The 21,924-nt window shown below is 37.1% G+C and overlaps 1 long non-coding RNA gene across 1 annotated transcript; it reads right to left on the reverse strand.

The window, feature by feature from the left end:
* Nucleotides 1–12,207: 12,207 nt before the first annotated feature.
* On the reverse strand, nt 12,208–13,664 carry LOC145090219 (uncharacterized). Its single transcript, XR_013701436.1, has 3 exons — nt 13,580–13,664; nt 12,648–12,698; nt 12,208–12,524 (listed from the first exon to the last, which is right to left on the reverse strand). It is a non-coding gene; the product is annotated as an uncharacterized LOC145090219 (long non-coding RNA).
* Nucleotides 13,665–21,924: the final 8,260 nt, after the last annotated feature.

Consider the following 21,924-nt stretch of genomic DNA (forward strand, 5'->3'; position numbering starts at 1 on the left):
TTCGGTTGGTTTCGGTTCAAGAAAACTTTGAAAAACCGAACCCGAACCTTCGGTTGGTTTCGATTTAGGAAAATTTTGAAAAACCGAACCCGAACCTTCGGTAGGTTTCGGTTTTGAAGAAATTTTGAGAAACCAAGGAATTTAGACAGGCAAGGAAAAAATATTTTTAACACAAGGAAAAACAAAATTGTCCAAGAAATATATAACAGAGAAAGACTACCTTTGAAGTAATGAGCAAGTCAGATAGTTGAACCGAACCCGAACGTTCGGTTGGTTTCGCTTCTTACGTTTGAGGTTGAGAGGTAGTGTGAGGTACTGACTCTGATTCCATCATACCTAGCCCTTGCAATATTTTATTGAATAATGCTTCAGGAAGAGCTTTGGTAAAGACGTCAGCCAGTTGATCAGTGGTTCTTACGAAGTGAACTTCGACGTTTCCATCTTCCACGTGATCTTTGATGAAGTGATACCTCAGTGCTATGTGTTTGGTTTTAGAGTGTTGCACTGGGTTATGACAGATCCTAATTGCACTTTCAGAGTCACAATATAGTGGGATCTTCTTCATATTGAGTCCATAGTCTTAAAGTTGACTTTGGATCCAAATCACTTGTGATGTGCAGGATGCAGCTACAATGTATTTCGCTTCGGCAGTAGACAACGACACACACGTTTGTTTCTTGGATTGCCAGCTGACCAACTTCCCGTCAAGGAATTGACAACCACCAGTTGTGCTTTTACGGTCGAGTCCACATCCTCTAAGGTCAGCATCAGAATAGGCTTGAACGACGAAGCCTAAGTTGGATGGATACCATAGACCTAAGGAGGTGGTTCGCTTGAGATAGCGTAAGATGTTCTTCACTGCAAGCATGTGAGGTTCGCGTGGGTTTGCCTGAAATCGAGCACAATAACACACAGAAAACATGATATCAGGTCTGCTAGCAGTTAGATACATCAGTGAGCCTATCATTTGACGATAGAGCGTGATATCGACAGCCGGTTTGTCTAGAGATGGGGTAAGCTTGGTGCCAAATGCCATTGGGACTTTGACTTTTGAGTCTCCCATCATGCCAAACTTTGCTAGGAGAGTCTTCGTGTAAGCTTCCTGATTAATAAAGATGCCTTCGGGTCCCTGTCTTATGTTTAAACCAAGGAAAAAGTTAATAGGACCCATTGAGCTCATTTCAAACTTAGTCTCCATCAGCTTTCTGAATTCAGCTGTTAAGCTGGGATTCGTGGAGCCAAAGATGATGTCATCGACATGAATTTGAACTATCATAAGGTGGTTACCTTCCTTTTTGCGAAAGAAGGTTGGGTCAACCGAACCTTGTTTAAATTTAGACATCTTCAAAAATTTTGTAAGCGTTTCATACCAGGCTCTCGGAGCTTGTTTGAGGCCGTACACAGCTTTATCCAGAATATAGCAATGATTTGGATGCTTTTCGTTCACGAACCCAGGAGGTTGCTCCACATACACAGTTTCTTCGAGTTCTCCATTGAGAAATGCACACTTGACGTCCATTTGGAAAACCTCAAAGTTTTTGTGAGCAGCATAAGCCAGAAATATTCTAACAGATTCTAGCCTAGCTACTGGAGCGAAAGTCTCTTCATAGTCTATCCCTTCCTCCTGACAGTATCCCTTTACCACCAGACGAGCCTTGTTCCTTATAACATTACCTTCCTTGTCCATTTTGTTCCTAAAAACCCATTTGAGACCCACAACCGAAGCATCTGGAGGAGTTGGAATGAGGCGCCAGACTTTGTTCCTTTCAAATTCGTTCAGTTCATCCTGCATTGCTTGAACCCAATCAGAGTGATCTAGGGCAGTGTTAACTATCTTCGGTTCAACTTTTGATACGAATGAGTTAAACATACAAAACTCAACCTTTGAAAATAAGGATGTCTGTTTTGCCTTCAGTTGTGATCGGGTCAGAACCTTTTCAGATACATCACCAACTACTTGAGAGATAGGATGATCTCTGGTCCATTTGATAAGAGGAGGGTAATTCGGATCAAAGGTTGGGTCTAGTTCAGCATTAATCATTTCTTCTGGCTCAGATTGGCTATCGTACTCAAGCGTCATATCATTATGTTCCCCCTCAATTGATGAGCTTTAAGAAACATGAGGTGCAGGTGTCTCTTGTGGTGCTGAGCTTCCAGGCGTTGAAGCACCTTCGGTTGGAGAGGTATCATCGGTTGGAGAAGCACCTTCGGGTGATGAAGGACCTTCGGTTGAAGTGGTAGAATTTTGCTCCCCCTGGACTTGTGAGCTTGGCTCCCCATCGACTTGTGAGCTTGGCTCCCCCTCGACTTGTGAGCTTGGCTCCCCCTCGACATGAGCGTTGTTGGAAGGAGAGTCATTAGTGGTCGATCCTACTTCATGCATTCTTCTTGCAGCATCTTCGACAATCTGCTTCATATGATCAACTTTGTTGTCTGCTGCACCTGCTTCGGAGAGTGAAGCTTTCTCTGGTTCGTCAAAGAGCTCCAGAAATGTCTCGTATAAATTGGCGACCGAGACTGTGACCTGGCCAGTTAGAGGAAAGATTTCCCCAGCGGTGTCTTCTTTGGCCTATAGCTTCTTGACATAGCTATCGTCAAAGGTCACATAGTATGTCTCTTCAATCCTTCTCGAACGCTTGTTTAGGACCTTGGACGCCTTGGATGTGAGCGAGTAACCTAGAAAAATTCCCTCGTCGGCTTTGACATCAAACTTGTTGCAGTGTTCTTTAGAATTAAAGATGAAACACCTTGAGCCAAACACATGGAAAAATTTCACATTGGGCTTTCTGTTGTTTAGTATCTCATATGGAGTGAGCGTGAAACGCTTGTTGAGATAGGACCTGTTCTGTGTAAAACAAGCAGCCGAAATAGCATCAGCCCAAAAATAAAGAGGTAAGGAAGCGAAACTTAGCATAGTTCGGGCAGCTTCACACAAAGATCGGTTTCGTCTTTCAACTATTCCGTTCTGTTGCGGTGTGTAGGGAGCTAAGAAATTGTGACTTATTCCCTTTTCTTCAAGAAACTCTTCAAACTCCCTGTTCTTGAATTCGAGACCATTGTTGCTCCTGATGTTGCGGACGACCTTCTTGAGTTGTATTTCAATTTGCTTGATAAACACTTTCAGCTTTTGAGTTGCTTCAGATTTGAGCTTTAGAAAGAATACCCATGTAAATCGTGAAAAGTCATCAACAATAACAAGAATATACTTGCTACCACCGATGCTTTCGATAGATGAAGGACCACACAAATCGATATGAAATAATTTGAGTGGTTCAACAACTTTTGTGTTGATTATAGATGGGTGACTTTGACGACTTTGCTTCCCCATTTCGCATGCAGCACACAAATGATCTCTGTTGAACTTGAGCAAAGGAAGACCCCTAACATGACCTCCAGTGACAAGTCGGTTGATATCTTTAAAATTGAGATGAGAGAGTCTTCGGTGCCACAACCAGCTTTCGTCAGATTGAGCTTTTGATAACAAGCATATAGCTGGGTTTCCTTTGATGGGTTTAAGGTTTAAGGGAAACATTTCACCCTTTCGCTCTGACTTGAGAATCACTTTCTTTGTCCTTTTCTCTATGATTTCAAAACCTTCATCATCGAATGAGACTTTGAGACCTGTACCTCCAACAAGCTGAGATACACTAATGAGGTTGTGTTGGAGTCCTTCCACATAAGCCACCTTCCTTATAGTAAAGTCCCCATTTGTTATCATCCCGTATCCCTTTATGGTGCCGAAAGAATTATTTCCAAACTTGACATTGCCACCATTTGCAAGAGATCTGCATTCCCTAAGCTCCTCTTTCCTCCCTGTCATGTGACGTGAGCAGCCACTATCGATGTACCATTCTTTGTCAAACTGCTCGTCACTTATAACCTGCAAAAATTAGGCAGATTTAGGAACCCAAAGTTTCTTGGGTCCACGTGAGCTTTTCATGGGAACTGGAACAGTAAGAGAGATGTCAACTAGATATGTTCGTTTTATAAGAGTTGTTTCATCTTTCTTTTTAATGGTAAAAACTTTTATTTTGTTAGGATTGGGTGTGTTCGGTTTGGACTCTGGTTTGGATTCATTGACCTTCTGCTTTCCTTTTTGTTCAACTGACGAATGAGATTTTTGAGAACAAGCGGAATTAGCTTTAGAGCAAGATGGAGATGAATCGGTGGAAGTAGAAGAATTAGAAGAACGAGAAGAATTAGAATGAGAGGGTTTGGATTGAGAGGATTTCCTGGCTGGAGACTCTAGGTGACCCTTTTGCTTTTGATCGTTGGGGGGACCGACCTTAGAGTCTTGTTTTCTTTTGACTTCAGAACCGAACCTTTGCGTTCGGTTTGAGCTGTCTTTGGAACTGAACCTTTGGTTTCGGTTGAAGTCTTTTTCAGAACCGAACCTTTGCCTTCGGTTGATATTTTCTCGTGAACCGAACCTTGGCTTTCGGTTGTTGTGACTTTCAGGCTTTCCTACAGGATTGTTTTCATACTTCAGATTCTTGTCTTGGTGTGAGAAATATGCATTCTGGGAATGCCAGAATTGTTTCCTTTCAGAAAGGTTCTTCCTGTATCTATTGTTCCTTTCTCTCTTCCTATTCCTCATCTGTTTAGGTTGATGATGAACATTCACTTTCGTTTTCGGTGTCTCCTTGGCTGGTTCCTTTTGAATTGCAGGAGTTTTACTTTGAGCCGAAGGAGCAGAGAGAATGTCTGTAGAAGTTCCACTTTGAGCTGAGGGAGTAGAGGTAGTGTGTTCTTTTGCCGAACGATCATCCTCCTGAGGAATATCTTGTGTACCACTGGTACTTGGCTCATCGAAATTATCCGGCTTATTCAAGGGTTCAGGTATGTATCTTCCTTTGCTCTTCCAGGAAGTTCTTTCAGATAAACCAATGGTTTCGTTTGCATTATCTATTGGAGCTTCCCAGAAGTACTCATTGCAGCCGTCAGCATTGTCTTCGTTTACAATAGCTGTGAGTTCAGCTGTTTGATGTTCGGTAACTCCTGTCACCTTGTATACTTGATTCGGAGTGGTCCTGACCTTTTGATACACAACTGCTTTCTCAACTAAAATCGGGGACTTTTGATGGGACAATCGAGCGAACTCCACTGAATTTTCAGAAATAAGATTCTTGTGGTTTTCAGGTTCATTTTTAATAAATTCTGAGCAGTCAACCGTGTCCTCTACAGAAATTTCACTCATGTTTTCATCCACGTTAAGCTCAGATGCATTTTCAACATCAATTTTGTTTTCTGAGCTTACGTTGGCGTTTAAAGAGTCAAATTTTTGCATGGTTTCGGTTCTCAGTTTAAGTCTGTCATTTTCATCCAAAAGGTTTTTAAGCATGTCCTTGTGGTCCTTGGATTTAATGAAGGACTCAATTTTTTCCAGTCCATACATGTAGGTCGGATTGACATCATCAGACGATGTCACACTCTCACAATTGTAGGCTCCGGCATCGATTTCATCCTCCTTAAACTCTAGGAAGGGCAAAATCATGCGATGGATCTTTTGGCCTATTTCACAATCCAAGTGAAGCTGAGTAATATTAGAATACAAACGTTTAGCAATTAAACAAAAAACATTCCGCTGTTTTAACAATTTTAAATTGTCTCTTTGCAAATAAATGTTTTCGTCTTTAACTTTAACTAATTCCGACTCCTTTAACTCGATCCACATTCTCCGTTCCTCACTCTTCGACGCCACCCTACTTAATTGATCAGTTAGGTTAGAATTGGTGACTCGAGTTTGAGTTAAGCTACTATCTAGATGAGAAATTCTTGTATTAACGTTTTTTAGTTCTTTCTCATATGAGGATGGTGGTACTTTGGATGAAATAAAAATAGATTGTACCTTCTTTATCAGTTCATCGAGCTCATTGAACTGCTGGCTAAGTGGTTTGGTCGTAAAGCACATGTCCTCCTGTACCTTCGGTCCATCGCTTCCTCCATCGGTGTTGTATCCCCTCATTTGAGATACATCAGTCACCATGAAGCATCTTCCTCCACTGCTTTCCTCCTTAGCCACATAAGCCTTTCCATGGGTAGGCTTCCTCACTTCATCGTCTTCTGAGTCGGTAGACCAAACTTCCGTGCTACCGAACTCGTCATCTTTAACCGAACCCTGCACAATGAGAGCATTAATAGAGGGGTTAGCGGTAAACCTCTTCTTTCTCAACTCGTCCAATCTTTTCTGCAACACAGCTTCCTCATCATTTCCATCATCCTTTTCAGCCATCTTCTTAAGGACACAGTCCTTAGCATAGTGGTTTTTCCCACCACAGTAGAAATAGCTTACTCCGGAATCGCCATCAACCTTCGGTTCCTTCTTGTGCTCCTCAGCCTTCGGTTCATTGTTCACCTTTTCAGAGCTGTAACTCCGCTGCCAGTTTCGGTTTTTGTTGTTGGGGAATCTCTTCTTTATGAACCTTTTGGGATTGGACATCATCATGGCATAATCCTCAGACGTGAGATCATATTCCTCCAAGTTGAGGTCTTCATCCTCCATCACAGCTTTACTTTTAGATAGGAGGGCCAACGAACCAAGACTAGAAACGACGTTCTTTTCTTGCACCACAATCTTCTCTTGGGACTTAAGAATACCCACCAGTTTCGCCAAAGAGTATGATTTAAACTGCTCATGGGCTTTGACTGTGGAAACTACTGCTCTCCATTCAGACCTCAGTCCGTTCAAGAAAGTAACCTTCTGTTCGATAAGCTTCCTTTCAATATCGTGTTTGATCATCTTGCTGAGAAGATGATTGAAGCGATCAAACGTCTGGGTCACCGTTTCTTCGGCTCCTTGCCTGAATTCTCCAAACTCAGATAAAAGCAAAGTTTAAATGGAATGTTCAAGATCCTCGTCTGTACAATACAGTTCACGAAGTCTATCCCAAACTTCCTTTGCCGTCGTGCATGAGCTGACCAACCTGAATGTGTCGGACTGAAGGGCGAATCTGATCAACCTTAATGCCTTAATATTGCACTGGAATTTATCCTTTTCATCTTGTGCAATATCCTTCACGTCCTTTAGCAGATCATTGTACTCCTTTTGAGTCTTGATGATTCTGGACGATGCAGAATGAGAAAACGGTCCATTAATGATGGCTTCCCATATGAGGTACCCATTATCCTCCGATCCAATCACGTAGTCTTCAAAGTGATGCACCCATACTTCATAGTCATGGGTGTATAAGATTGGAATCTTTGTCGTCGAACCGATGCTGTTGGAAATATTAATAAGGTTTGATTGCGTCACGTCCATTATAATCATAAAAACATGTTCAAAGATCAGACTTGTAATAAAGCAGATTAGGGCAAAACAATAAATATCAAGATACATCAATAAAGAGATGACGGCTCAATAAATATTGATGATTGCGGAAAAACCCTAACGGAAATCTTTTTCACAGTAAAGATGTGTATTGATTACACAGCCTCCCGCTCTGATACCAATTGATGAGATTAAACTAACCTTTAATCTACAAAGATCGATTAGATCTTGAACAAGTATATAAACATAAAACAGTATGAACGCAATAATAAGAACAAGTCAAGATGAAATCAAACGTGTCAAATGATTAAACAAAATCCTCAGAAGAGCTCTATTAGGAACATCAACTGTAGAGGATTGGATGGTTACAAGAACGATTAAAGAAACCTGTTATCGTCTAGATGAATTGCTATTTTGTAGATCTCTGAAAACGTTAACCTAATATGCATGCAAGCGTAAACTTATATACAAAACATAAAAGGTTCTCGGTTGGACAGGCCCAAACTGGAATACAAAATAACTTATGCTATCGAGCCCAAAAGACGCAATCTTCAATATAATCTTCAGCCCAACACAATTCTTCTTATGTATATCAACTATCATTAAAGAACTTTTACGTCAATTGTTATGTTGAAATTGATATGGACTCTTTTCATGCACATTCTACTCGATCAACATCAGATATTGTTTGGGCTTACCAGTTGTTTACTTTCCGACCTAACAATATTAACAATATTAGATGGGCTTACCAGTTGTTCACTTTCCATCCACTACAAGGAAAAAGGCCATTACCGGTGACAAAAGTCGTCAGTAAAAGTCCCAAAAGTCGCCGGTAATACTAATAGCGGCGACGTGTCGCCGATACTAAGTCGTCGCTAATGCTTCGTCGCTATTGAACAGTTTGTCGCCGCTAATGATAAAAGTCGCTGCTATTGACTCTGTCGCCGCTAATGAGTATTGTCGCCGCTAATAAGCTAGTCGCTAATGACTTCTGTCGCCAGTAAAAGTGTCGCCGGTAATTTTTTTTTCAATTTTTTAGTTTTTTTTTTTTAATTAATGATTTTGGTTTCCAGTGATAATGTCGCCGGTAATAAAAATATTCGATTAAATATCAAAACCAATAGTGTCGACGCTAATTACAAAACAAACATCCTATTAAATATCAAACATAATAGTGTCAATGCAAATTACAAACAAACATCCAAATACAATTAAATATCAAAAGTCATAATATCCGAGTAGCAAAACAACAAAAATTTTACAATCTACCAAGTAGCAAAACGTGACAACATATGCAAATAAAACGCATCCTTACATACCATCATTGTTGTTCCCATCGTTTCCTTGATTATTTTGGGATTGAAAAAACGAATAAAGTTCATCCCTACATGTCGGGTCGGCGAGCATTGCACGAAGATTTTCCAACTACATAATTAATAACAATATATATAAACTTATAAGTTAGATCGTCAAACATAAACAAAAACTATTAAAATACATTACTATTTTTAAACTAAGATAGAAAACCAAAGTACATTGCTATTTCTTGCACTTGGAACAAAAACCAAATTACCAAACTTTTTAGCAAATAATCACCACAAAACCAAAACTACGAAATCAACATGCATTTTACGATGCTAAAGTAGATTGCTATTTTTAAACAAAGATAGAAAACCAAAGTACAATGCTATTTCTTGCACTTGGGACAAAAACTCAATTACCAAACTTTTTAGCAAATAATCACCACAAAACCAAAACTACCGATTCAACATGCATTTTACGATGCTAAAGTAGATTTCTATTTTTAAACTAAGATAGAAAACCAAAGTACATTGCTATTTCTTGCACTTGGGACAAAAACCAAATTACCAAACTTTTTAGCAAATAATCACCACAAAACCAAAACTACCAAATCAACATGCATTTTACGATGCTAAAGTACATTTCTCTCTTTTCATCACTTTGGGGATGCTCATATTTGAATTTCCTATGTTGATGACCAAAAGATATAGATTTAAAAAGATAAAATAAAAAATTAAGAATGAAAGTTAGAGTTAAGATTAATTACTTGATATATTGTCTGACTTCTTCACAGCTATTCAATACAAACCATTCCATGTTATGCATTTCCGTTAAATTAAGAGTTTTGATTTGAGTTGTGCTGGTCGGTCGACATTTAGACTCAAACTTCCAAAACTTTGTTTTTTCAATGACAACATCTACATTTCTTTCTGGAAGATTCTTTACATCTCGAAGGTACATCGAACAAAATGATAAAGCTTCTTCAGCAACATAACCCTCAGCTATAGAACCTTCTGGCTTCGCCTCGTTTCTGACATAGTTTTTTAGTTTTTTCATATACCTCTCGAAGGGAAACATCCATCTCATACAAACCGGGCCTCCAGCAATTACTTCATCGGGTAAAGTGTCTCGGAGCGGGTCTTGTCTCTTCCATCCTGTTAAAGTCCAACCTCTTTCTTAACGGATCATTAGCATCTAGGAAACGACGATGACCGATATATACGACTTTTTTTTGCACGGTACGAAGGAGTGTCTTCATTGCAAGTAACAAAAGCTCTATACCCTTGCCCACTCCAACCTGATAGACTACTATGAGCTGGCCAATCGTTTATTGTCCACAACAACATAGCTCTCATCGTGAAGAATGTGTTTGTCGCTGCATCTTTAATACGTACGCCTGAGTTCCACAAATGTTTAAGCTCTTCCACCAACGGTCTAAGGAAAACATCTATATCCTTACCTGGAGCTTTCGGGCCTGGAATCAACAAAGTCAACATGAATGATGACTCTTTCATACAAAGCTAGGGTGGCAGATTGTATGTGGTGAGTATGATCGGCCATGTGCTATGTGGATTACACATGTTTCCAAATGAATTGAAACCGTCAGCTGAAAGACCCAGACGTACGTTATGGGATTCACTCGAGATGTTGGGGTATTTTTTATCAAAATCTTGCCAATGTTCCCCATCAACAGGATGAATCATCACACCATCTTCTGAACGTCTGGTACTATGCCAAATCATATTTTTGGCAGTGTGCCTCAAACAATATAAACGTCGTAGTCTAGGGGTCACAGGAAAGTACCGTAACACCTTATGAGGTACTTTCTTACCCTTGGTGTTTTTATCGATCCATCGACTCTCTTTACAAACGGGACAAGCTTGCAATGAATCGTGTTCTTTCCAAAAGAGACAACAATCATTTTTGCACACATGTATCGACTCATACCCCAGGCCAATAGACTTTAGTTTCTTTTTGGCTAGATAATGTGAAAGGGGAACCTTGTTGCCTTTGGGAAATGCTAATTGCAAGAGCTCAAGGAGTTGATCAAACGAACTATCAGTTCATTTGTTGTTCACCTTGATATGCATTAATTTTGCTAGACACTCAAGGGAAAAAAGATGCAACTAGTATACAATTGAGTTTCCATTTCTTCCAACAACTGTGCAAAATCATCATCCACACTACTACCCCTTGTATTCGAGGTTCCTTCATCAAGGTTGGTATCATTTTCTCTCGACTCCCACATCACATTGTCGATTAAATTGGCCATTTCGTTACTTGGCAAGACGACTGGAGGAATAAAAGATTCACCATGGTAGATCCAAATTTTGTACGCCTTACTGAAACCATTTATAAATATATGGCGTTCAACTGCAGTCGGGTACTTGAAGTAATGGTTATCACATTTTTCACACGCACATATGATTTTACCATTACTATCAAGGTGTGACTTGGACTTCTCGATAAAAGCTTTGAGTCCTGCTTGGAAATCGAGATGGTTTCGATATGGGTTAGTAGTCCAGCTTTTATCAGTAGACATGATGTTGCTGAAACATAATTTTGGGTTTAGAGTTTAGTATACAGAATTAGCATTATTTTTTTTTTTCCAATCCACATTTTTTTACATCTAAAATAATACAAAAATTAAATAATAAAAAAATATAAAAAAATAAATTAAAAATTTTTATTTATGCCTTTTTTTAATTAATTTTAATTAAAATTACTTGTAAATTTTTAAACAATTTTATAATAGACATTATGTTGTTGTGTTGTTCTTTTGTATTTAAAATATATATAAGTTTTTAAACAATTTTATAATTTTTTTTTGTGTTTTTTTTTTCAATTATAACAATAATTTTTTTTTTCAATTATAGCATCCTTTAACCTATTTTTATGGTAACCGATTATTATTGGTTATAGAAATATAATCTTATGAATTAATTTGAAGATTATAAGTTAACTATATAACTTAATGGTTAATTAATTTGGAGTTAGCTTGGGTAAAAACTAGAAACTTTCTAGTTTTTGTATATAAGTTTTTAAACAATTTTATATATATTTTTTTGTGTTTTTTTCAAATTATAACAATAATTAATTTTTATTTTCTTTTCAATAATAACATCCTACTTATAAGAAAACCACATAATTTTACATAATACATAAGAACATGAAATTCACATACTTTTACATACATATTATGTTGTTGTGTTGTTCTTTTTTAACGTCGAGATTAAAATATATATAACTTTTTAAACAATTTTATAAGTTTTCTTTTGTGTATTTTTTCCAATTATAACAATAATTTTTTTTTTCAATTATAGCATCCTTTAACCTATTTTTATGGTAACCGATTATTATTGGTTATAGAAATATAACCTTATAAATTAATTTGAAGATTATAAGTTAACTATATAACTTATTGTTTAATTAATTTGGAGTTAGCTTGGGTAAAAACTAGAAACTTTCTAGTTTTTGTATATAAGTTTTTAAACAATTTTATAATTTTTTTTTTTTCAAATTATAACAAATTTTTTTTTTCAATTATAGCATCCTACTTATACCAAAACCACATACTTTTACATAATACATAAGAGGATGAACTTCACATACTTTTACATACATATACCACATATACACTAAATACAAATACATACACATATACAAAAGTTTCACAATCATATACCACATTTACAACAAACATACATACATTCATATACACACAATAACATCCTACTTACAATACATATCATTTTTACCAAATACTCATATACCATATATACATCAAATACATATACATTGACATATATACAACAAATTCACATATATTCAAATTAAAAGCGAAATTAGCAAATGAACTTACCTTTCTTCAAGAAATGGAGTTAGAAATTAGTCCCAAAAGCTTTAACCACACCTAGAGAAATTTGCTTGGAACAATGTGGGGAGAAATTTGCTTCTAATCCAAAACAACACCACCAAAAACAAATATATAAACAATTTATTACCATTCAATCACTAGATGAACCTAAAAATCGAAATTAACATACAAATTGAAAACGAAAATACAAACTCAACTTACCTTTGTTGAAGAAATGGAGTTAGAAATTGGTCCCAAAAGCTTTAACCACACCTAGATTCATAATAGGACACAATGTTGGAAGAAATTTGCTTGGAAGAAGTAAATAGAAGTGAAAATCGGAAGAAGCTGGAAATGGCGAAGGAAAGAAGCGTAGCAAACAGAAAGAACATGGAGAAATAAGGGTTCGTCGTGCATTTTTTTTTTATCTGCGAGAGGCAATAGCGGCGACAGGTAGAGCTTTACCGGCGACTTTTAGCAATAGCGGCGACAAACTGGAGGGAAGGATACCGCGTGTTTTTTCATTAACTATTAGTGGCGACTTTTTTAACTCTTTAGCGGCGACAAATATGTCGTCGGTATTAGGTTAGATAGGATAAGACACCTCACACGTTGGATTAGATATCTCATCGAACGGTTCAGATGTAGATGTAACAGAGGGGGAAAGCACGGATCCGGGTGCCAACCCTTTACCAGCGACACTATTACCGGCGACAATGGGGTTTAGCGGCGACAATATCTAGAGTCGCCGCTAAAGCCCCTTATCGTCTGTAATAGTATCGCCGGTAAAGGGTATATTTCTTGTAGTGATCATATACTCAACATAATATAAAATAAAATCTAAAATGACGATATGGTTTTTTTTTTCAAAAATCTTTCCATTTTGTAGTTAAATAATCAAGTATTAACAAATAACAGTCGAACTAAAATTTCCGGTTAATATAAAATATAAACTAGCAATTGAAATAACCAATTAACAATTTGAAACTAATAAATAACAATTAAATAAGAAAAATAATCTTCCATGTTTGCTTCTGCGTTTCCATAAAATTTGAAAGAATCCCAAATACATAACTCTTAAAACTAATAAAATAACAATAAATAGAAATAAACATTAAAACTAACAAATATGAACAATTAACAATAAGAATTACCTCAATGTTTCTTAACTCGGTCCAGGGAAATGAAAGAGAGGCCAACAGCAGAAAAATGATGTTCTCTCCTAGAGTGAGAGACAAATGGGTGACTAGGAGAGAGGAACAGATGAGAGATAAGAAGAGAAGATGTGTGGCTATAGACCAAGGTTCTAAAAAACTCGTTATGGCTCCACCATGGCGCGCCATGGCTGCAAGGCTTGTATGTGCCGCCAAGCTTTATCAAAACGCCGCTTTGATTCATATATGTGTATAAAAATAAATAATAGTTGAAAATACATATAAAAATATGAATTATATACAAAATTGCCACCTTAAGTCACGCCTTACAAACGACATGACTCGCCTAGGCTCGAAAAAGCTTGAGATTTGACATTGCCGCTAAGTCACGCCTTACGTTATTTAGAACCTTGCTATAGACTATATAGACTAAGAATTATTGTCTAAAATTTCAAAACATGAAATCAAAATGGGACAGCTGTAATGTAGTAAAGTTTTGAATATTTGGATATTTATGAAAAGAGCAAACTTCAAAAATGGTCCCTGTTTTTTGTAACTTTTTTTAAGAAAATTTCAAAAAGTTTCCAACTTGCAAATATTGTCTTTTTTTATGACAAAGATTTGTTGTGGTTTAATCTCTATCAAACTTAAATTCTTTAATTTATTTATTTCATTTTAATATTTTATATTAAGAAAATATTTATTTAAAAAAATCCTATACCCCACCCCCACCTCTTTTACTCTTCCTCATGCCGTGTGAGCATAGTTCGGTTTTTCCGAAAAACCGAACTAAACCGAAAAAACTGACCTATCTCATGCGGCTTTTAACAAGGACAATCTCTTTTTCGCTATTGGATACATACTACTCATGTGCAAACAACCCGGATACACAAAATTATTGGATTACCCTTATCTAGCATAATTTAAAGCTAAAATAGCCAAACTGCCCTTCCACTACCAAAGATGCTCTTTATTTGATATTCCAATAATTAATACCCCCTTCCTATCATGTGAGACTGAAGTGGATGTGTAGCAATACCCCACCCCAAAAGATTCACCTTGTCCCCAACAATCCCACTCTTTTTTGTCTCTTGCAATTTGCTTTTCATTGTAGAGCTTCAATCTTATTCTCAAATGACCAATATGTACAAGCTGGTCACTATGAGTGTCTCATCAATGTCAAATCATTCCAATGAAAACAGGGAATTACTCCTAAAATGCATGGCATGCTTACTAAGGTGTTCTTTGTTTTTTTTCTAAAAAACCACTTCTGACCACTTATTGTTGTGCTGCGCAGCACATACGCAGCACTTGGCCCTTCGTAGTTGTTTGTTTTTCAGAAGACTTCAGACTGAAAAATTGTTGTGCGTGTGTTGCGTGACGCAGCACTGGACCCTCTATTTCAAACTTATTCACACCTTACTTTAACTTATTACAGCAATCTGTAGAGGTTAAAAAAACAAACATTTTATTACATGCGTCAGCCGTTTGGTCTCCTTCTTTTGCTATAGAGGGTTGCAGAGGTGGTCCGCAGACTTCAGGCATTTTCACTTCGAAAAAACAAACAGCACCTAAATGAAGTTCTTTCCAACCTTGGGATGCCCCACATTCTTGTTGGTTTAAACCACACCCTTCACATTGGCTTTCCCAAAACGAAGATTCTCTATCAGCTTCTGATTTGCGTTTGGCCTAGTGTTGACTTCTTTGGTGCTCCAACCAGCAATAACTTCACTGACAACTCACACAGTTCCTCAATATTAGATCTGTTTCACCACTGTATCAATTTCACTCTTCTTCTTGATATACACTACATTGTTTTGGGTTTCCATCTTTGCAATCAATGCCCGAGTCTTGTTCACACGACCTCCCTTACAAATTACAATGGGTTTTCAAAATCAAATTCAAGTATTTTACACTTTTGCCTTACAAAAACCTCGAGCTTATGAAGGAACTTATCTTTGTCAATTTTGTTATCTAGCATCACAAAGAGTATCCAAATTAAGAGATTTTTTAGTAGGGGTGCAGTTCTGCTGTTGCAGCATTTTATCATACAGTTAGAGTGCATTGTCACCAATTCCCCTTTCATCTTGGGTTTTATATTTGCCAGCTTTATGGCTTGAAGAAGGCTGACTTAATGATGGCATGAGCACAGTGGAGAATATCTGATGGTGCAAGAACTCGTGTTTCCTGATCTTGATATGGTATTGCTACGATCAATGAGCACTTAAGAACCCCTTTTTGTAGCAAGTTATGTGTGGAATGGAATTAAAACTTTGAGAAATCCAACAATAAGATTGTTCTAACTATCGGAGCAGCAGCTGAAATATTCTATAGTTCTACCGCTATCAGACAAAGAAGAAATCCAACATTCCCATCTTTAGATGAGAGCTTAGAGATACAATTTCCAAAGAACACTGAAGCTCCATATAACAGCTAAGGATGGTTCAGATACTTTTTTCAAGCAATTGCATAAATGTTTACGAAGATCAGTTACTGTATCGGCATTGAAAATAGAAGTTTGAAAATCAAACATCCTTGGAGGGTTGGTTATCGCTAGCGCTGACCCCTTACAAGCTTCAAAAGAAGATCCACTGCCTTTGAGGTTTTGAGAAACTGCAGAATTGAAAAGGGATATTGCACCGGCGGGGTGTTTCTTTTTCAGAAATCAGAGCGGCATGCGGGCTCTAGTGTTTGGGTTTTGTTGTTATCTATCGTTCATTTTTCATTGTTGTTGAGGACAAGTTGTCTGTGTGTCGATCGGCCGAAGTGAAGCGGACGTAAACGGTGGTGGAATCGTCGCCGATGGTGGGGCAAATGAAATTGTGTTATATTTGATTTAAGAAAAATTGCAGAAATGGTGCTTGTGGTTTACAAAAACGTGCAGGTTCAGTCCATTTATTAGAAATTAATGCTCATGATTAGACCAAACTGTATAAAAAAATAGTTGTTTTGTCGTATAGGTTCGTCAACTTAACTTCCATCTACTTTTGCCTGTTGTTACCACATGTGGGGGGCATTTTCGTCATTTTAGGTTGGAAACCAGATGGTCTCTTCTTTCGAATAAGACCCAATATCTCTTTTGTCTTCGTCGTCTCACCCAAGGTATTGAACTCAGAGTAAATAGACACAATAAATAGACAATGGTGATGTGGCTATTGTATAAAATACATATTTAACCATAAACACCTACAATTTTCACTTAAAACAATAGAAACTAAATAAACCCATAAATATCCACGAGGAAAATAGAAGGCTAGACAGATTTTATATTACAAAACAACGAATTCAAACGATATACACTTTTATTATACAATATAAAACAAACTACAATAATAATTGTACTTAATAACATGTAACCATACTACATAAGCGAAATACAAGACTTGAAACAACCTGTATATAACTCCTTCATAATTCAAAAGCCACATTTTGTGTGTTTGTAAAACGAATAAATTACCAACATTTTTGTAATTATTAGGTTTTATCATCGGGTATGTCAACACTTGCAACAATGTTGGCAAGCTGTCTTGGAGTTGTTGACTTTCCTATGTCACTTGGTTTGACTTTGACTTGAGCATCTATAGATGGTTCGCTTGTACTCTTTGATTTCCCATGTCCTTTGTCCTTCTTTTTAATATGATCATGCCAATTCATTAGATGTTTCGATGTGTGATCATCGAAAATAGACCTCTTCATTGTTGAACCCATCTGAATTTGTCAAAATAAACATATTTTGTTTAGATGCTTAAATTAAAGAAATAACAATGTACTTTCATTTTTTTCTTCCTATTGCAAAATTTTGTATTTTGAAAAATCAACCTTATCATATCAATTTCATCTAATGTCTATTGCTATAATTTGGGAGATTTTTGAAAGGACAAAATCTTGAGAAAATTATCTTTTTTAGTAGAATGTTATAATTAAATAGATTTTTCTAAGTAAAATGTCTTGACAAGAAAAAAAAAAACAAAGGTAGAATGTTGTGATAGAAAGAAATGAAAATTAGATGCTATAATAAAAAAAATGAAAGTTAAGATCGGTCGAGAATTAGCCGACGGAGTCAAAATGAAAGTTGTAGATCTTATTTTTACCTACGCGTGGATATAAAGAACGTCAAAAATGGAGGTCGTATGTAAAAGTTACGGATTTTAGAAGTTGGAAGTGTGTTGTGCGAAAATAGGTGATGTGGCACAATCTTGGCCATTGCTTTCTCCCCAAGTCTTGCCACTAGATGGTGACATGTGGCACCAAGTTCAGCTATTTTCACCCTATAAATAGAACCTCTCCCACCCTCATTTTCTTCACACCTTTCCCATTCTTTCTTCTCTTTACTCTCTCTAGAACCTCTCTCTAGCCTCGAAACCCCCTGAAAAGCCTAGGGAACCTCCCTAGCATGAAGCGGAAACCACGGAGTGCTCAATAGATCTGAGAAGAAGAGCTTTTCGGCTCGGGAACGCTGCTCCAAGCAAAGCCCGGTTTTCTATAAAACTCGTTGTAAGTGAGCTACGCCTACGCTATTTTCAATATAGCTTTTATTTAATTATAGTAACATTATTAGGAACTTATAATAAATATTTGGGCTATTATTATAGGTTATATAAGTATTGTATAACGCTTATATAATAGTAATAATATCTAGACTATTAATTAGTCTCGATAAATAATAGACTAAACTCTAGTGGTAATAATAGTAGGTTTCGTCGAAGGAAATTATTTTTAAGAAGTGAAGCGCTGTCGGAGTTCGGAATCACCACCTTTTCAAGTGAGTGCATAGTCTCTTTCATGGACATGATTTTAATATAAGTATTAAATATATGTTAAAGAGTTAAATATTTGTTGAAGAGTTTATGTGTGAATGCATAGTCCCTTTCATGAACATGATTTTAATTCAAGTATTGATTGAAGTATTAATTATATGTTTATGTGTGAGTTAATTGATGTTGCTTGAAATACGTGTTAAAGAACATACCTGATTATATATGATGATTTAGGATAAAGAGTAGACCTAAATTAATTATGAAGAATATTGGGTATTATTTTCTTACGAGTACAAGTGAGTTATACTTAGAGAATAGAACTTTAGTATATGTCATTGATCCGGGAGCAAGGATTAGACATAGTCATTGTCCCTAGTCCGAGAGTATGGATTAGACATAGTCAATTGTCATTAATCCGGGAGTATGGATTAAGACATAGTCAGTTGTCCTTAATCCGAGATTATGGCTTAATACATAGTCAGTCGTCCTTAGTCCGGGAGTAGGGATAGGCCATAGTCATTCGTCGATAATCCGAGAGAATGGATTTACACATACATACTTGTCCCTAATCCAAGAGTAAGGAATAGGCACAATTATTAATCCGAGAGCATGAACTAGATCCGAGAGTATGGGTTAAGTAAGAGGTAAAATTTAAGGTCCAAGAGTATGGATAGTCTCGTTGTAAGGATTAACGGGGTAGGGTAAGAGTTGCTTATATATATGGTGAAATTGTATATTTTGTGAGTTCTAAATTATATATATGATATAACATTATGGGATTGAAACCCCTATGTACTCACCAGGTTTCCCAACCTAACCCACTCCATCTTATTTATATCACAGGTGTTGATATGAAGTCACATTACACTGAGAGACTAAGGACATACAAATCACTAGTGATAATGAATGTAAGTTCTGTTTATGCTTATGCTTATGTATTGACGATGACATCCCAATGGTTTAAAATAAATAAAAAAAAATACATTTCTTCGGAAATGCTTTGATAACGTATTTATCACGTTTTACTGGGAACGAATTCCGCAACATTTTTATTAAAAGAGGTACTCTGATTTTTATAAAGCATAAACAGAATCGGTCTTTTCTGGTCATGAAAATGGGGATGTCACAGATATGAATGGTTGAAAGGAGGAGGCACTTTATCATACCCTAGACCTTTTGACTGATTATGTTTAAATTACATGCAGTGGTCTATCATGTTGGCAACTACTTCACTTGATACATCAAATTTTCTAAAATCAAAATCAGCTGTTTCAAATTTGCCCTTTAATATGTCAAGTTCAGTAATTAACTCAACGTTCTGTCTCTTTATGTAGTCGTAATTCTCACATTTATTACTGTAGTCTTCCTGAAGTCTTCTAAAGTCCTTTATTTTAGTTTCTAACTGGGCCTTAAGGGGTTTTTGTCCTTTTCTAAGTTGATAACCCTCATATCTAAGGTCCTCTACTTCTCTACGTAATGTTTCTATTTCTTCATGAAGAATTTTAACATAATCAATACAAGCTTGAGAACAAGAAGGAAAAATTACCTCATTTTTCTTCGGTTCAGAAGTAGAAGATACCATCAACGCAAACTGAAGCACCATCATCTTTTCTTCAGCTGCAACACTCTCCACGGAAGCTTCATCTTTAACTTGGGCTAGGTGAGCATTTTCAGGTTTTGAAATATTCAAGGCTTGCATCTGGTCCTCCCAGTCAAATGACTGAACAACCATAGCCTTCTCGCTGTTGACCTGAGCACCTCCCCGATTGTTTCCTATTGCAACCATTGTCCTGTCGTTGTTTAATCTTCGATCCGGGATCGGGAACTCACGAGAAAAATTACCTGGCTCGTGACAATTGAAACAACGTAGATTTCCTTTGTTGAACCCTACCTTCTTATCAGCACTCATACCCCAGTTGTTCTTCCCGGTCTTCTTAGCAGACTGCTTCTCCCTAAATACTGCCATGGCAATTTGCCATGTAATATCCATTTCTTCCACATCTTCTGGATGAATCTGATCCAGATCAGCAAACGGCAATTGTGGAGGAAGATCTCCAGCTACAAGAGCATTGTAGTAGTTAACAAGTCTTGTGGCGAGAGCAAGATTTTCATCACACTCCTTAGCACTTGAGGAAGAACCCCCATTAGAGGAAGAAGCAACTTGAGAAGCAGCAAATGATTGGTTTTGAAGAAGAGGCATGGATGATGCAGCAGGAAGTGAAGTAGCTGATGAAGTGCAAAAAGGATTGAGTCTGAGCTTGCTGAGCATCAAAAGGTTCACCTGTAGAGGGAAAGGTGAGAGATGAAAGACCATTGTTAGATGAAATTCCAAGATTTGCAATTGAATACGAATTCACATGATTTATCTCCCGCTGTTTATCATCAATATCACAAGCCTTGATGATCGCCATCACTTCAGCAAGAGTAAGGCGATTTAGGTCTTTGGTCTTCTTGATAACAGCTACATTCATGTCCCATGACTTTGGAAGAGCATTTAGTAGCTTCTTGTTTATTTCAGACTTTTTCAAGAAGATTCCAGCTATGTTCATCTTAGTGGTGAGAGTTGTGAATCGTTGTAGATGTGCCTCCAGGGTCTCACCAGGAATGTAATTAAACATGTTGAATTTTTGGCGTAGTATGTCCTGGCGATTCTCATTCATATCTTCATTCCCTTCATATACCTTAATTAGGCTTCCCACAAAGTCTTTGCTGAAGTATACTCCCTAAAACCTTGAGCTATATCCGGAGACAGGGCCATGGTCAGAGTGGCCAAAGCCCGTTCTTGCTCCTTAACCTTCTCAAAATCTTCATCAGTGTAATTCTCAACCGCTTTGTCAACTACTTGCCCTGCAACAGTTGTGGCTATTTTGATGGGATTCTTGATGATGCTTCTCCAAATTTTGAAGTCCTTCATTTTAATGTACTTTTCTATCCGGTGTTTCCACTTAGGAAAACCATCTGCAGACAAGAGTCTTGGAATGCGAATAGTTGTGCCCATGATAGAGTCCAGCTCATGGTGATGTGTTTAACTTTGTGAATCCATTGATTATTAATTTTAAAAAAAATATTTTATTAAAAAAATTTAGTTTCCGGTCAACACAAGAGTTTACGGTCAAGAGTGGATTTGCGGCCGTAAACTCGGTTTACGGTCGAGAGTTTGCGGATTCTGATTACGGTTTATGAATCTAAGCTTGCGGTTATTGAAGATAGTTGATTTACAGTCTAAGAACGGAGTTTACGGTCCAAGAAGGTTCTTGAGCTTGCGGCCATAAACTGGGTTTGCTGTCGTAAACTCTTGGCAGTAAACTCCCAGAAGTTCAAGAAATCACGTTTTTTGGATTAAACTTATTCCCTTTCGCAGTAAACACCAACTCCAATATCAAACAGTGAGGAATATGGCCAAAAACTCGATTGTAAGATGCTTTGACACTGGGTTTGCTCTGATACCAATTGTAAGGTCCTGAAACGGATCTTACTAGTGATCAAGCAAACAAAACAGTTGATTATAATAAGAATGAAGTAGAAACAAAATAAAGAACAAGCTTGCACACACTTCTATTAATGAAAAACGTCTGGTACAACTTGTTT

This window comes from Lactuca serriola, chromosome 2 (assembly GCF_051521515.1).
Source record: "Lactuca serriola cultivar US96UC23 chromosome 2, Lser_US96UC23_V15, whole genome shotgun sequence".
Lineage (NCBI taxonomy): Eukaryota > Viridiplantae > Streptophyta > Magnoliopsida > Asterales > Asteraceae > Lactuca > Lactuca serriola.